Below are 18,210 nucleotides of genomic sequence, written 5' to 3'. Positions count from 1 at the left end.
AATTAAACTACCTACGCTTCTTCAATGCGACTAGATTCGATTCAATCAAATTGAAATAAAACTTTAAATTAATTACTAACGTAATAAAGTGCTAAACACGCATGCAGTTTTGCTATAATGGTGGAATGTCCTCTAAATCTGACGTTCTGCACTAGTGTAGCGAGACTAATTTATTAAAAATTAATTAATTTCAAAACTGTATTTTAGTAGTAATTTGCAATGAACCCTTAGAACGTTACTAGGTTGTCACCTTTATTTATTAAAAAGCTGTCTGTCTATATACATTATGCAATATTGGCAAGAGGAATGTTACCCTAACACAGAACACAAATAGGTTCTACTGCAATGAATTAAATTGCCAAAACAATCACAGCTACGAAGTATCCCTAACCAGAAATTCGTGCGAATTTTATTTTGCAAGTGAAAGCGGGTTTTATTTATTTACTTACCTACTTATTTATTTATTTATTGATTTATTCATTTGTTGTTTTATTTATTTAATTATGTATTTATTTACTTAGTTTTTATTTATTTATTTATTTTTCCTTTATTTACTTATTTTGTACTTATTTTTTATGTATTTACTTGTTTACTTATTTTGTATTTATTTATTAATTTTTATTTACTTATTTTGTACTTATTTACGTATTTTGTAGGCCTACTTATTTTCTTATTTTATATTAATTCATTTATTTTGTATTTGTTTATTTATTTTGCATTTATTTACTAATTGCTTTATTTATTTACTCATTTTTTATTTATTTACTTGTTTTGTATTTATTTATTAATTTACTTATTTTGTATTTATTTACTTATTTTTTATTTATTTACTTATTCTTTATTTTTACTTATTTTTTATTTATTTACTTTTTATTTATTTACTTATTTTTTATTTATTTACTAATTTTTTATTTATTTACTAATTTTTTATTTATTTATTTATTTTTATTTATTTACTTATTTTTTATTTATTTACTTATTTTGTATTTATTTACTTATTTTGCACTTATTTTTTATTTATTTACTTATTTTTTATTTATTTACTTATTTTTTTATTTATTTACTTCCTTTGTATTTATTTACTTACTTTGTACTTATTTAGTTATTTTGTATTTATTTACTTATTTTTATATATTTACTTATTTAGTTACGTATTTATTTATTTATTTATGTCTACTGGCAGAGTTAAGGCCATAAGGTCTTCTCTTCCACGTTTTTATTCCCCCCCCCCTCTTTTCGTTTCTCTATTTTTGTTTTCCGCTTTCTTAAGCTAATAGCCTACGTACACAACACCCATGCCTAACGCGGGACTCGAACCCACAACCTTTCGGATCAAGCGGGCTTCACTTAGCCAGTAAAAATTCACCAATGAAATACAAATAACAGTAATAGGGCTATAGAAAACATTGGTTTCATTTCTCGTCAGAAAAAAAATATTTTTATGTTGCAAAAAAAAACATTGATTTTGATATTTTCGCGGAAATGCACCTTTTCAGCATCCTCGATACTAAAAATGTTGTTTGGAGCACACCTTCTGTCTGCCCGTCTTTCTGCTCTCTACAACTATTTTTCCTGGCGTTCGGACAGAGATTTTCGTGTCAGTACCCACGAGTCAATTTATAAGAAAATGATGCACATGAAATGTGATAAGTAAGGTTCGGATAAAGTAGCTGTACCAGGATAGGCATCCTTGTCCATGCGTTTTGTTTACAAACATTAACTAGTTGTCGTGTGTCCCCCAGCCGACAGTAGTGACGACGTAGGTATATTCAGTTCCTATCGGCTGTACTGCACTGATGTTTTAGCTAGGAGATGGGGAGCGCTCTTCCCAGCAGGTAGAGTTTTAACTAGTGGAAGGGGGTAGTGTGTGCTTAGTCTGAAGCAAGTCAAGGTCCTTTCCTATACATCTATAGAGCCTATCTAGATATAGCTACTTTATCCGAAACTTACTGATAAGTTTAGTAAAAATTATCGTTCTTCTGATTTTTGTATTACGCAGAATTAAATAACAAGACGAGTTACTTAATATTTACGGGTACAATTTTTGGCTCTTTTTTTTAGTTGTATCAACTACTAGGATAACACAGAGGTTTGGAATTGAACGGGTTACATCAGCTTCTTGTCTATGCGGATGACGTGAATATGTTAGGAGAAAATCCACAAACGATTAGGGAAAAGACGGAAATTCTACTTGAAGCAAGTAAAGAGATAGGGTTGGAAGTAAATCCCGAAAAGACTAAGTATATGATTATGTCTCGTGACCAGAATATTTTACGAAATGAAACTATAAAAGTTGGAGATTTATCCTTCGAAGAGGTGGAAAAATTCAAATATCTTGGAGCAACAATAACAAATGTAAATGACACTCGGGAGAAAATTAAACGCAGAATAAACATGGGAAATGCCTGTTATTATTCGGTTGAGAAGCTTTTGTCATCTAGTCTGCTGTCAAAAAATCTGAAAGTTAGAATTTATAAAACAGTCATATTACCGGTTGTTCTGTATGGCTGTGAAACTTGAACTCTCACTTTGAGAAAGAAACAGAGATTGAGGGTTTTTGAGAATAAGGTTCTTAGGAAAATATTTGGGGCTAAGAGGGATGAAGTTACAGGAGAATGGAGGAAGTTAGAAAACGAAGAACTGCACGCATTGTATTCTTCACCTGACATAATTAGGAACATTAAATCCAGACGTTTGAGATGGGCAGGGCATGTAGCACGTATGGGCGAATCCAGAAATGCATATAGAGTGTTAGTTGGGAGGCCAGAGGGGAGAAGACCTTTGGGGAGGCCGAGACGTAGATGGGAAGATAATATTAAAATGGATTTGTGGGAGGTGGGATATGATGGTAGGGACTGGATTAATCTTGCTCAGGATAGGCACCAATGGCGGGCTTATGTGAGGGCGGCAATGAACCTTCGGGTTCCTTAAAAGCCAGTAAGTAAGTAAGTAAGTAAGTAAGTAAGTAAGTAAGTAAGTAAGTAAGTAAGTATGTATCAACTACTAGGATATTTAGCGTCGATGGAATTGGTGACAGCGAGATGGTGTCTGGCGTGTTGATTCGCCATAGATTACCCAGCACTGGCCTTACGGTTGAGGTAAACCTCGGAAAAAACCCAACCAGGTAAACAGCCCAAGCGGGAATCGAATCCAAGTCCGAGCGCAATTCCGGATCAGACGGCAAGAGCCTCTGCCGACTAAGCTACGCCGGTGGTTTTTTGGCTCTCCCTCCGGCCTCCCAACTAACACTCTATATGCATTTCTGGATTCGCTCATACGTGTTAAATGCCTGCCCATCTCAAACGTCCGGATTTTTGCATTCATTCACCTGGCGCTGCAGTCCATGAAGAACCCTGGCCTCTCCTATAGCTCTCGCCCAATCTTCCTTGTCTACAGCACACCTCCTCCAATTCCTTACTCCTATAACCTGCACATCTTCTCTGACATCATCTATCCACCTCTTTCTGGATCGCTCTTGTTTCTGGGTGTTCATCAAGAGTCTTCTTGGGAACTCTCTCCTCTTTCATTCTCACAACATGACCCAAGTAGTACAAAAACGTCTGGATGTACTGTAATATTCCTAATTATGTCTGGTGAAGAATACAATGCGTACAGTTCTTCGTTGTGTAACTTCATCCCTCTTAGCCCCAAATATTTTCTTACGCACCTTATCATCTGTTCCTCTCTCAAAGTGAGAGTCCAAGTTTCATAATCATACAGAACATTCGGTAATGTAACTGTTTTATAAATTCTAACTTTCAGATTTTGTGAGAGCAGACTGGATTACAAAAACTTCTCAACCGAATAATAAGAGCCATTTACCATATTTATTCTGCTTTTAATTTCCTCCCGAGAGTAATTTATATTTGTTACTGTTGCTCCAAAATATTTAAACTTTTCCACCTTTTCAAAGAATAAATGTTCAATTTTTATATGAATCCTATAGATTCAAAATCCCCTATATCCACTTTCAGAAATTAAAGGATTCTGACAGTAACTGTTTGAAAATAGAGGGAATTTCCAACCTAACAGTGACTTTTAACAGACCTTTTGCTTCAAATTTAGTGGCTCTTTGAATTCAAATTATATAAATCATTAGAATTCATTCTTATAGGGGCCAATGGCGGGCTTATGTGAGGGCGGCAATGAACCTCCGGGTTCCTTAAAAGCCAGTAAGTAAGTAAATAAGTAAGAATTCGTTCTTAGCAAGCAATATGCGGGCATAACTCAATTCTGAACAAAATGGTCTTTAGGGGGTTTTGAATCTAGAGGATTCATATTTCCAGTAGTTGATAAAGCATCGTAAAATGAAACTCTGAAAAACATCTTTGCCTCTTATTAGGAGAACTAATCTACACTGCTATTTCGTATTGTATCGTAGCTTTACAACTCTAAGCCCACTCGATCCTCAGACCTAAAGGCCAGCTATTTTTAGTTGTGGGGCACTTTAGAAGATAGTGTATACATCCAATCCGCGAACATAAGATAAACTGAAAAATAACATGCGAGAAGAAATAGCCAACATTCAAACAGAGTTGCAAGTGTGAATAAATATTCGTTACGATCCTCAACATCTGTCTCAAAGCACAAGGAAAGCAATTTCAACAGCTTCTTTGAAAGGAGTAAGCAATGTTAGGCACGTTTACAATTCTAATCTGCAAAACAATTGTACTAAATTAGCCTTGTCCGTTTATCCGATTTATAAGAATGTGTATGCGTTGCGCCATCTGTCCCCCGACCGCGTGGGGACTGAGCGGTGTGTGCTTGCGGTCACCACGCCGCCGTTCAAACATTGAAAGCAAGTCCGAGTAAAATGATAGCTCTGCCTTAGTCACAACTATTGCTTACAGTATGTGAAAATAGTTGCATCTACAGAGTGATTTATATAGAACTGACACATTTCTTTCTTTAATTATTCCGTTGGAAATTCATTCAATGCCCCAATTTTAGCACCAAATTAAGCAGAATGTTCTGGCGTTTCGATTCCTCGTCACTAGATGCGCAGATGTTTATGTTTTATTCCTATTGTTGGCAGCACTGACCCAATTTTAGCACCAAATTAAGCAGAATGTTCTGAAGTTTCGATTCCTTGTCACTAGATGCGCAGATGTTTATGTTTTATTCCTATTGTTGGCAGCACTAGATGCGCAGATGTTTATGTTTTATTCCTATTGTTGGCAGCTGTTTTCGACATTTTGTGTCAACGTGAAAATACAGTACACATTAAATCAACGACTTTATGTGAACTCACAGAACTCACGCCATTGGGCCATCAAAAATCCACATGTCATCCATGAAGCACCTACGCACCCGGTTAAAATCGGAGTTTGGTGCGCAATATCCGCACAGAGATTAGTGGAGCCAATTTTGTTTAACCAGACTGTGAACACTGCAGAGTACCGACTGATTTTCATGGAGTTTGTTGAGCAACTGGACGATGTAGAGCTGAGTCGGGATATTTTCAGCAAGATGGCGCTACATGCCATACATCAAATGAATCCATGGAACTAATTGCAAGTTTCTTTGACGACCGAATAATTTCCAGGAACCTGTGGCCATCGAGATCTCCGGATTTGACAACGCCGGACTTCTTTCTATGGGGTTACTTAAAAGACAGGGTTTACGCCACACGTCCCCAGACATTGGACGATCTGAAGCACAACATCACATAGGAGATTCAAGCTATTGACAACAGAGTCCTCCAACGAGTGGCCAGTAACATGGAACGACGTGTTGAGTTGTGCCTTATGCAGGATGGAGGACATTTTCAACATGTGCTATAGAGGTAAATAATCTCCCAAAATTCCTCTACATTTTAGGTATAATAAGTTGTCGCTAGCACAATTCGTTTTGAAACAATTAATGAAAGAAATGTGTCAGTTCCATATAAATCACTCTGTAGTATTTCTTAAGGCTAGTTCACAATAAACCGGAAACGAGAATCGGAACGAAAACGAAAACGGCAAAATTGTTAAAAATATGTACATTTAAATGTAAGCATTCACAATTAACGAAAATCTTGCCAGAGCCCGGGATCAGGAACGGAGAGTTGGCCAAGTTTCAACTTTGGCGTTCACGTTTCCGATCACAGCCCACTAGATTCATTTTATTACCATCTAAAAGCTATTTTGTCGTCGTATATATTGTAGCAAGAAGACCGTGACATAACCTATGCATTATTTTGTTCTGTGCTGTGCATCATGGAGCAATAATTAATAAGTATTTAATGAATTTCAATCTTAAGGCATATAAACTTGCAAATGTTTATTTGCTATTTAATAACAATATATGAACGTTTTCGCCGTTTAGGGCATCTTCAGGTATAAAAAAACATATTATCTGGACCTATAATAGTATATTATGCAAATAACAAGGAAAATAGAGAACAATATATGTGATACATGAAATTCATGAGTTTATGTAGATATAACATGATACAGGATGAATATTGAGATAATCTTTGAATTTGAACTTAGACTGGACGAATGCGTTATTTTATACATATAGCTCATGTTACAATTAATATACAATGTTTAAAATTTGTCAATGATGTTAATTTTAAAATTTACAATGATGATAATAAAATATTTAAAGTAATCATGGCTGAAAGTTGTCGTAAGTTACAAGATAGTATGCGCAGTTAATGTTCGTGTGTTTTGTAATTATTTCATTTAGAGAGGCCGTTGGCATTTGAGTGAATGTTGTTTAACGTTGATGACTACTTTACAATTGATATACAGTGATTAAATTAGTCAATGTTAAAATTTAAATTTATAATGAAGATAATAAAATATTTAGAGTAATCATGGCTGAGAATTGTCATAAGTTCAAGATAGTTTTCGTAGTTGATGTTGTGTGTTTTGTAATTGTTTCACTTAGAGGTCATTGACTTTGAAATGGCTACTCTGATGTGATGACATCCTATTACGTGTTCTCAGGTTTATTGAAGTATATGAATGAAGAAGTTCTATAAATTTGTATGTACTGGTGTTGATGTGTTGGAGGTTTTAAGATTGAAATTCATTAAATACTTATTAATAATTTACCAGGCATATTGATATATTAAAATGAATTGTAAATCATGGAGCAAGTTTTATTTGATGAGATTCTAATATTGAGTGCTGAGGAAAATCCTCACGTTTACGATAAGCGGAGCGCCTCGTATAAAGATGAGAAAATGAAGGAGAATACGTAGCTTTTAATAGCTGCATCCTTGAACACCGATCGTAAGTGAATCATATTTTATTACTGTATTGGTTGTATTACACACTACATATTCATGCTTCAATTCAATAACTACTGTTGTGTTCATTTTCGTTCTATTACAAATGTTTCTTCTCTAATTATTTTACGTTATGGTAGACTTAAAATAGGTTGTGTAATAAAGATGCATGAGCATATTTATAGTACCGTACCACAGTCTAATATATACAGTCGCGCAACTTCAACGCTTTTTTTGCCAACATTCACGACACTAGCGCTCAAGCGGCAGACAAGGCACTGGTCATAGGGTTGATACAGCCAGCACGTGTTTTAAAGGTATGCGAATGTTATAATAACGTTTTAATCATGCGTCGGAATAAAGGCAATGTGTGCAATGACGAAAATTGCAGTAACTACAAGTTTAAATCTCCGAATTTGTCGTTCTTCAGATTCCCTAAAGACCAAGAGAAAATCATAACTCAGTCATAACCTATAATCCACGCTGTACGTAGCCTACATATTGTGTTCTATAAAACATTTATTAGTTATCAGTTACCTATTTGTATGTCAGGAAGGAGAGTTTAAATAAAAACAAAGTAAATACCTGTTACAGTATATTATTGTTTTGCAGAGATCATGTGTAAATGTGTAACCATCCCGATTTTGGATAATGTATCTACAGTTTTTAATGCAAGTAATTCCATAATTTTTGTATTCGTGTTTTTTTCTTTATATTTTTCAAAAGTTGAATATTATATTGCATTCAAGTAGGGATTATGGTGTTAATTTTTTCAAGAATTCATGGCGTATTATAATCCTTTTGCAAAATATTCACTTCTTGAATAAATCCAGACTGTGTCGATAAATTTCTGATGTGTTGGTGTTGATTCATGTGGCAGACGTATTAAGTTCTCAAGAAATAAAAGAGCCTTTTTAAATTTAATATAAAAAGCAATCTTTTCTGTAATAATTTGCATGACTGTTATTGGTGTTGATTTTACATTACCAGTAATTATTTGAGCCGTTCAGAGCAGAAGTGGTATAAGTCAAAATTAGGTAATGAGGTTTAAAGTAAAAATTCTGTAAAATACAGCGCAAAGTAGCAATTAATATATCCTTCGTGCTATTCACTGACTACTAATAGTTTAGTTAAATTCAATATTAACTGCTACTTTGCGCTGTATTTTACAGAATGTTTACTTTAAACCTCATTACCTAATTTTGACTTACACCACTTCTGCTCTGAAAATAAAATTAGGCCTACATTTTCTGAGTTAATTGAAGTTACAATTTTTTCAACAAAGTTGTGTATTCATTTGTTCTCACCTATGTCATAATAACAGTAAGTGAATGTAAATTACGTATTATATAGGTAGGGTAAGTTAAAATTAAGCTTGTGTGTGAAAACTGGAAATGTAATGTAAAATGCGGTAAACTTTCCATAAAAATTTAAACCATAATATCAGCACTATTAGCGACTCAAAATAATAATAAAAAAGTTGAAAAATAATGAACTTCATAAATCAATGTCTGTCAAATTAAGGTTTAAATCTTCCCCTTTTTTATTTTTAAGTTTACCTCAGCGGCCGAGTTTACCCCAATTTGCGGTATGGAAAATAGTTAATTTCTCAGGAAATAGGGACAGGAGTTCACCACGCGATGTACCCTACGAGATATGCCCTACAATTTTGACTCTTCTCACAAGAAATATAGAGTTCCAATGGTTTATAAATATATTTAGGAATGAATTGAATTAACCGTCCACGTACAAACAATTATATTATTTCAAACCATGATACGTGATCATGATTCAGTTGTAAGGAGCAGAAAGAATTACGTTTATTCCCAGCTTCTGAAACTTGTAGATTAACTGCGTGTGAAATTCTTCCAGGATTCTAAAGTAGAATTAGTAAGAACCATATACACTTATTGTATAGCATAAAAATATAAAATAAATTACGCAAAACCCGTTTTCTGATGTGTTATCATATGTCGTGTGCACACTTTTAACTTGCCTGCCGCTAGAGGGCTGCTGTCGCGCCAGCTGTCAAATGTTGACATATTTTGTAAGTATGAGTTGCGTGACTGTATCTATTAGACTGTGACCGTACCTAATGAAATGTTTCAATTGAAATTTCGAAGTTGGTTAACTTGTGTTTATGTTGGCTGCCTTGTACTCATGAGAGAACGCCATTGGTCAATTATACACAAATAACATCAGAATGCGTAATATCGACTTTACATATCGTTACTGACATGCATATCGATATGCATAGTCGTCTACGTTCTCGGTTTATTGTGAATAAAAAATTTTCATATTCACGTCCTCTGCTTCTCGTTTTCATTCTGGTTCTCGTTCCCGGTTTATTGTGAACCAGCCTTTACATGCCGCAATCATAGCTTATAGAGGATGGGAGGGGTAGGCCTATACCTGCAAATATTTTGATATTTGTTTAAGAAAAATGCAAGTGAAATAACTCCCTGTTTACTTTTTCCCTTGCTCTTATAATTTTTCCATAAATGTGTCACGTATTTTACGGTATGATGTTTTATGAATGGTAGTAGTACTATGAAACGCCTGTCAGTTTAGACCAGCGGTGGCGAAAATGTAATCGTGCGCCGAGCCACTGTGTAATCTGCAACGTGCATAGCACGTATGGAGGGAGACGGACACCCGAAGGGGAAGTGAAGCAACTGTCTGACTTATTAACGGATTTTCATTTTCCTTACATCAAGCACTTAAATATAATTTTATACAGTACAAGGCTACAAACTAATGTTTAGTAGGCTACGTGTAACGAAGAAAGAAATGAACAATAAATGAACAATATCACAACCTAAAATTAACTGTCTTCAGAATGTCTCTGCGACGAAGTTTCAAAATCAGGAATTATGTCACTTACTGTCAGTCGTAGTTGATCACGACGGTATTTGTCTGTCAGTCGTGATCTAAATTTGGTTTTTACTATTTTCATTGTTGAAAATAATGTTTCACAAACGTAAGTTATAGCGAATATGGCTTCAACAGAGCAAGCGAAAGAACGAAGCTTCGGATATTTATTTTTTGGCAAAGATTTGAAAGTTCAACATTTGTGAAGTCCTTACATCTAGCTTTCATTTGACATCACATAGTAAATCAGTGAGTTCAAATTGAAGATCTAACCGCATTATTCGTACATCTGCTGAAAAAGGATCGACGTACAGAGATGATGATGATGATGATGATGATGATGATGATGATGATGATGATAACACTTAACCTTTTAATGTTTCATCAGTAACATGTAATATAATGCCGTTTTATGTTTTACAACCTTTTTCCTCGTAATATTTGTGAACAAATCATACATTTAATATTCTCATCATATTGACAGCAAAAAAATGCGTCCTCCCATCCTACTTGGAACTTTCGTTACATGGTTTCGAGAGAGAAATATGCCAGTCGCCGGTTAGAGACAAATGCAAATGGAACGGAGTTTGACTCCAGTGAGTGAGAAGGTGGGGGTTGGCGGAGGTTAGAAGCAAGAGAAATGCACAGCTATCACTGCGAGCCACAAAATCTCGCGAGTCACGTTCTCGTCACGGCTGGTTTAGACTAAACGCACATCTTTCGATATCGTTGTTATACTCCAGCATAAACAGTTAAGAGTGAAATTTTAACATACCGTACAAAATAAATTATGAATGTAATCCCTTGTGCTAATGTAAAAAGGTGATTGTGTTTGGATACACGATAAATGATTTGATAACCTGTTACACCACAAAGACCTCCATGGTAAGCCTGGGCAGTAGACAACCCCCGCAAGCTTAGACCTACGCGTAACTAGTGAGGCGTTACATATTTGCTTAAAATATTAGTTTGTTATCGCGTATCGTGTAATGAAAAGGCTTATGTCAGTTCACATGATACTGTTTATTTTACGTAAAAAATGAAACTTTAATTAAATTTATATTTTATGTAGGGTTACCATATGTCCTCATTTTCCCGGATGTCCTTATTTTCAAGTGTTAAATTACGTTCGAGAAGAATTTTCAAAATCATTGCGAATATCCAGAAATTGGATCTGTGCATTTAATTTAAAAAATAAATAGTTTTTAAACAGCGAAAGAAGATTCTAGACATACCTAGAATTTTTTTTATTCACGAGTAAGGAGCTGAGAATCAAGAGGGCTATTGCTCACAATGAGTGAAATTAAAAAAATTGTTTAGTGTTTTTCAAAATACAGAGCTGTTTTATTCCCGTTTCCTTATTCTTACCGCTTTGTTGGTCCGTTTGCACAGGACTCACACGAGGTTATCTGAATTTGCCTACGTAATTGTTTCATACGAGCTTCATGCCAGAATCGCTAGTTTTTTTTTTGCCATTTCTTTAATTCAAATACAGTGATCTAAAGAGGAGACTTGTGGAGTCTAGCCATAGTGACATACAAATTTCGTTATTTCAGTTATATAGCAATTCATTCATACTTTCTAAAAATTTCCTGACATTTTAAGAAACTCGGATCAACAGAGAAATATTCATGGGCAGTTTAAATGAACTTACCCTCTATTGGAAGATGAGTGACTGAAATTTAATTGAACAGTAAAGTTAATTCTCGTTTTGTTTTGTGTATTTCTACATGCTTTTAAATTTATAAATCTTCTCACCATTCGTGAGCTGCCACAAGGGACAAAGAGTACTTAACTACAGAAATTTTTACAAGTTCATTGAAGCATTGATTTTGTTTTAACAATGAAATTCCTACAAGTACATAGCTGCAAATAATTTTTTGAGATTAGTGGAAATACACCTATTTTTAGAGAGGTAAGTGTTACAAAAAAGTAAAGAATGCTACTGAACTTAGTTTGATTTCGAATATAGGTGATTCTTCAGGAGAGCAATTGATCCTTTCAATGCAGGTAAGGTTACAATCGGAATAATAGATGTAGGTATTCCAAGCCTCTTAAACACATCTTTCATGAAGAGAGTAGCGGTACCTCTTGCTCCAACCCGAAGTCCGATTACTTCAAGCTCTTTTAACTGGTATTTTTGGAGGTAATAGAGAATGGTAGGATTGTAGATATTCTTTTTTTCATTATCCACTTCTGCTGGCTGTTCCTCATCCGTTTCGAAACGCACAGTGGGATCAATTATGTGTGTAATTTTGGATTTCTGTACCAAACATGCAGCATAATAAAACATTTTAATTTTTTGTAATTGTTTGAAATTGAACGACTTTGCCTCATTGTGTGAATATGTATCCGTAAGATATTATTTATGAGTTGGAAGGTTTCCACTAGTATGGGTCCTCATTCTTACGTCCAAAGAAAAAAATTATAGTTTATTTAACGACGCTTGCAACCGCCGAGGTTATATCAGTGTCGCCGGTGTGCCGGAATTTTATCTCGCAGGAGTTCTTTTACACACCAGTAAATCTACTGACATGAGCCTGTCGCATTTAAGCACACTTAAATGTCATTGACCTGGGCCTTCATCGAACCCGCACAGAACTCGAACTCGAGCACAGAAGGCCAGCGCTATACCGACTACGCTACTCAGGCCGACACGTTCAAAGATATGGTAACCTTAATTTTCGTTATTTCTTTAACCTCGTGAGTCCTGAAATTTTTTTTTTTGTTTTACGGTATTTTTAAAGTTGAATATAATTCTACACTTCAGAAATAAAGTCACTGAATTGAGGAAAAATGCTGAAAAAATTCTGCAGGTTACAATTAGGGCACAAAATATTCAGATATACTGTATTACACTGTACTCCGGGTCTCTGCACATACATTTTATACGTATATCATAATGATATCAGAATCGGGTAAACGCCTGGAATCTATACTAAATGCATCACTTCAGAGATAGAGAAGAAGACTAGCCATAAGGCGTATATGGAGAGATTCCAGAAAAAATCGCGGTAAGGCCTTGACATTCTTGCACAAAATCACGTGTAGAAGCTCAGTTCTTAAAGAAAATCTGACGCTGTTTGATAGACTGACTCAACAGGCATGGAAGTAATGATCTTCAGTGACAGGCGCATGTATGTTTAACGGTACAATAAATACAAGTGCAGTTCGGTAATATATTGATTGCATCTTTTATTATAAACAACAGCGAACAGCTTCCATGGCTCATAAGGCTTTATAATAATATTCATAATAATAATAATAATAATAATAATAATAATAATAATAATACACAGAATCTATAGAACATATAGGCTAATAAGTGAATATACTACGCAAGCTAATGACGATTATAATTATCTTGAGAGGCACAACAAGCCAAAATCATCCCCAAAGAGAATATAACAAGTAGAATTAATCTTAGCAATGAATCAGCTCCTTACTACAAATATGAACCACAGGATGTCCTAGAAAACGAAAACTTCAAAATATACTGGAACATAGAAATCCGAACGGGTAGAAAGATTCAAGGCACCAGACCAGACATACTTCTTTTCAACAAGAACAAACAAGAAATCTCAATAATACACACAGCAGTACCCCTACATCATAACCTACAACACACGTACACACAAAAAATCAACAAGTACATGGAATTAGCCTCAGAAATCAAGGAGTTGTGGAAGGTAAAAAAAAATATATATATATATATAAATATTTTTTTTAAATCGTAAAAATATTTTCTGTGTAGCAGAAGGACAGTGTTTTACACATACCAATTTTTAATTATTATACAAGATACAGTAATGGAGGAAAAAAAATGTTGAATATTTCCAAACATTTTACTGTTGTAAGCTGTACCTAACCCCTTAATATCAGATTCCTATTCCAGTTGCGCTACAAAAAACTGCAAGATTAGATTTATGTATTGGTGCTTAAATATATCTGACACTTTTGCAAAAATAAACACTGCAGTGAGAGGTAACAAGAAAAGGCAATATGGTGTGGTGAACAAATTTAGCCTAAATGAGAATTACAACATTTAAAGTGGAATACGCATATAGGGCTATCCTGCCTGAGTAACAGAGAGCGTAAAACAATCCAGATATTTTCCGTTCTACATTATTATTTACGTATTTATTCCTGCTTATAGTGTACTTAGCTCTGTTTCAATCTATAATCGAGTATAGTAATTTGGGGAGGAATGGCAAAATCGACACTGTTATTTAATTCTACCCAAAATACAATTATAAAAAAATTGTCTATATAAATCTTTAGACTACCCACAAAAATTCCGGAATTTGTTGTATCAAATGTAGAACAAATATATAAACAAATATTGCTAACTTACTTCCATAAAAATTAAAAAAAAAAAATTAAATTGATAGTCATGTTTACTGTAACAGACAAAATTGCATCTTCTCTCTAAACACACCCAAATGCCACACAACTGCTGGATTGAAATACAGCAGAAGTTTGGGCCCATAATATTATTGTTAGTCAATTAACCGAAGATAGATTTGAATCTCACAAGTGACACCAATAAGGCGTCACTCATGAGGCAACTAAGACAGGAGATAATGGGGTAGGTTGGCCAGTTCCTTTCCCCCTCTCTATTGCATACGTCGGCGATTGGCTACATATTACACTAATCAGACTTCAGATGTATACAAGAGGCAATCAATAAGTTTCAGAACTGCCCTGAATGTAGGCAACACATAGGACACAGGAAACGGAAAAATTCTCTAGAACCAGGTAAACGCCTGGACTCTATACTAAATGCATCACTTGAAAGGCAGAGAAGAAGACTAGCTATAAAGGATATATGGAAAGATTACAAGAAAAATCGCAGTATGTCCTTGACATGTTTGCACAAAATCACGTGTAGAAGCTCAGTTCTTAAAGAAAATCTGACACTGTTTGATAGACTGACTCAACAGGCATGGAAGCAATGATCTTCAGTAACAGGCGCATGTATGTTTAAGGGTACAATAAATACAAGTGCAGTTCGGAAATATATTGATTGCGCCTTGTACAATCAATTGTTTTTCCTCCGACACATATCGTCGAGTTGTGCTGCCTGATAATAGATATACATATCAGCCAGAACCTCAATCAGAGGTATTCCCAGAATATATAACGCATTAATTAGAGCTTGCCCTGAGCTACATATACTTGACACACACAGATTTAAGAAACAAATTGGGTTAATAACTCAATTCTTTTCTTTTCTTCTTTTAAACTAATTTAATTTAATTTTAATTTGAATACACGTGACCTTATGTAGTTTTTATTATTTTGTACAGATTATTACCCGCTATTTATATTTTACACTGCATTAATATTCTTGTGTTGAGTGAATACTCTTCAATTTTGTAAAATATTTTGTGTGACTAAACTGAACTGCGCCCGAACACGAGCTACTGCTCTTTCGGGTTGCAATGCCTAATGTATTAAATAAATAAGTTTGAATTTGCATACTGTAAAATTATTGGTAAAATTACTGTAGAATTTCATTACTTCAATGTAAAATGTAGATGCCAAAAGAGAGCAGTTGCTACAGTGTTTCAAAAAGAACAAAGAAAAAAGCTAAAAAAGAAACATATTGATATATGACTCTGGATGACCTTTTGCATTATGTGCACCTATGTCGGGCGAGCGACTAGAGCTTCAGTTTTCCAGGGGAGGGGGAGAACTGTGTGCGATCTTCGGCGGGTCCAAGTGGAATTCGAGATGAAAAAATACGGTGCGGAGCATCTCTACAATAATTCACACTTATCACAGGTGCAGGAAGCTGCTGCATAGCGGAGACAAGACTCCGGGATTCTACGGAAAACGTTCCAGAGTGGAGTAAACAGAGAAATCCATAGAGCTGGCGCCCAAGGTCGTAACCATCATAATACGACTTAACGAAACAATTATTTGATTCTGTATTTTGAGGTATCTTTAGTCTAAGAAGTACCGTATGCAGTTTGCAAGGGGTTTTTTTTTTTAGGGAATTGTGAGTTTATTACATAAGTATGTTTTGTGTTTTGTTATCGACTACTGTGAACGAAGCCTTATGATACCAAAACGTCATTTTCTCAAACGATACGTTGCATGCTGCAACGAACTATGTCGTAGCTGGACCCGGTGTTATTGTAGTAGTAAGCAATGCAGGTAGCTATACATCGTGAGTTGCCAAACTGTTGACATGCCCAGTAGAGCGAAGGTCGCTGTGCGAGTACGGAGGCAGGGGCGGGGAATCCACAAAGCTAGGAAGTAACACATTTCTACCCTCCATATTGCAACGATAAGTACAGCTCCACTGTAGCTCTGTCCTAGTATATTCCATGCAATATGTACGGTGCACCAGAAACAAATACATCCAACACTCAGACGATGTGATCGAGCCGTAATTTGCATTCTAACTGCATTTTTGGCACGTGCAAATGATGTATGTTTGTGAAATATGATAAAATTCACAAAGACAATAAAATATAATACTTCATGCGTTTAAAATGATCCATATCTGCTTGTCAGCATAGATTAAAATGGAACTGAAGGTTAAAAAATTAATAGGAATAAATTACGTAAATAATAATAAAATTAAACTTAACACAACATAAAATCCATCTTGTATCAACGAAAATAGGCATTAAAAAACAGTAACAAATATTTACAAATACAATTTCTCATACGTTTAATATAAACTATATTAAATAATAATAATAATAATAATAATAATAATAATAATAATAATAATAATAATAGGGATAAATTCTAACCAATAACATTATTTTAAATTACGAAATTTAGCAACACGCAGTCAAATAAGAAGTGTACATGAACACATTATCCACTGTATTTTGCAGCTTTTACCTGCTGAGCGTAGAATCTAAGTCCGACGTGATGGTGCTGGAGTCAGCCACGGTGTGGGTGGGTGTGTGTCCGACGCACGTACAAACACAACTGCGGTACTGCGCGACGACCGGCGCAAACACGAGCAGATCGACTGGCCAGCACCGCGCCATGAAGCTCCAGCCCAGGGCTCTTGTCTTCTTACAATCACGCTACAACGAGATTTATTAAAACGACAGCATCTTTAAATGCACCGGGAAGCAATAACTGCACCGAAAACTGGTATACAGGGTTCCCCGACGCTGTATTTCACTTTTTCAATATACAGAAAGCATTGTTTATTAAAGGAAATCTAGATTTTTTTACTAAATGCATGCACAATGCATTTTAAGTATTGTTATTACTGAAAATAAGTTTTTGATATGCTATTTATATCTCTACAATGTGCAACCAATGTTTTTTGCATTGTATAACTTACTTAAGAAAAATTTTATGGAAGATGTGTATGTAAAATGTATTGCCTTTTCCGTAAAATAACCCCTCATAATTTGAAGCTTTCAGACCAAAGTTGATAATTTACGGAACATTAGATACATGTATTTAATTATATCAGAAGTAGTAATGATAAAACAACTTATACGATAAGACTCTGGAATTCGTTACCTGCTAGCATCAGGGACTGTCGAAATAAAATTGAATTCAAACGCAAACTTACTAGGCACTTGGTCAGTAATTGAGACTCGTTCAGACATGGTTTCTTGTAAATAGTTCTCTTAATCTATCACAAAATATTTCAATATCCGGTAATTTCATCACTATAGATTTTTGTTATTGTAGGTTTAATTTGTAATTCAGTAAATACAAAAATATTCTTTGTTCTTAACTTCTATGATAAAATGTCTAGCTTTCATTAATCAGGTAATTTTGTCGTACTTTAATTTTTATTGTAATTGTAATTGTAAATTTAATATTAATTGTAATTTTATTGTTCATATTATAGTTATAATACCCTGGTAGTGGGGCAGAGAAGGCCAGACGGCCTTATCTCTACCAGGTTAAATAAATAAATAAATAAATAAATACTACTACTACTACTAAATGATAAAATACAGAAATACGTGGTGAGTTAAATTCCCTTATAGATCTAATTAATTATATCGAAATTAGATCAGATTACAGAGATGTAACAACGTAATTTGTTTGGGAAGGATAAGAATTTTCATGATACGTTTTATCATAATCTCTCTCTCTCTTTTTAAAGGGCATCGCTTAAT

General features: G+C 34.6%; 1 protein-coding gene across 1 annotated transcript in view; it reads right to left on the bottom strand.

Annotated features, from left to right (window-relative positions):
* disp (RND transporter family member dispatched) overlaps window positions 1–17,085 on the bottom strand; it is a 77,754-nt gene extending 60,669 nt beyond the window's left edge. Inside the window, exon 1 of the mRNA XM_069816405.1 lies at window positions 16,958–17,085. The gene's annotated coding sequence lies outside the window, so the exon portion shown is untranslated. The remainder of the gene's footprint in view (window positions 1–16,957) is intronic.
* Between the last annotated feature and the right edge of the window lie 1,125 nt (window positions 17,086–18,210).

Source organism: Periplaneta americana, chromosome 17 (genome assembly GCF_040183065.1).
Source record: "Periplaneta americana isolate PAMFEO1 chromosome 17, P.americana_PAMFEO1_priV1, whole genome shotgun sequence".
In the NCBI taxonomy this organism is placed as follows: domain Eukaryota; kingdom Metazoa; phylum Arthropoda; class Insecta; order Blattodea; family Blattidae; genus Periplaneta; species Periplaneta americana.
The sequence above is the reverse complement of the archived record's forward strand: the minus strand, read 5'-3'. Positions and strand labels throughout refer to the sequence as shown.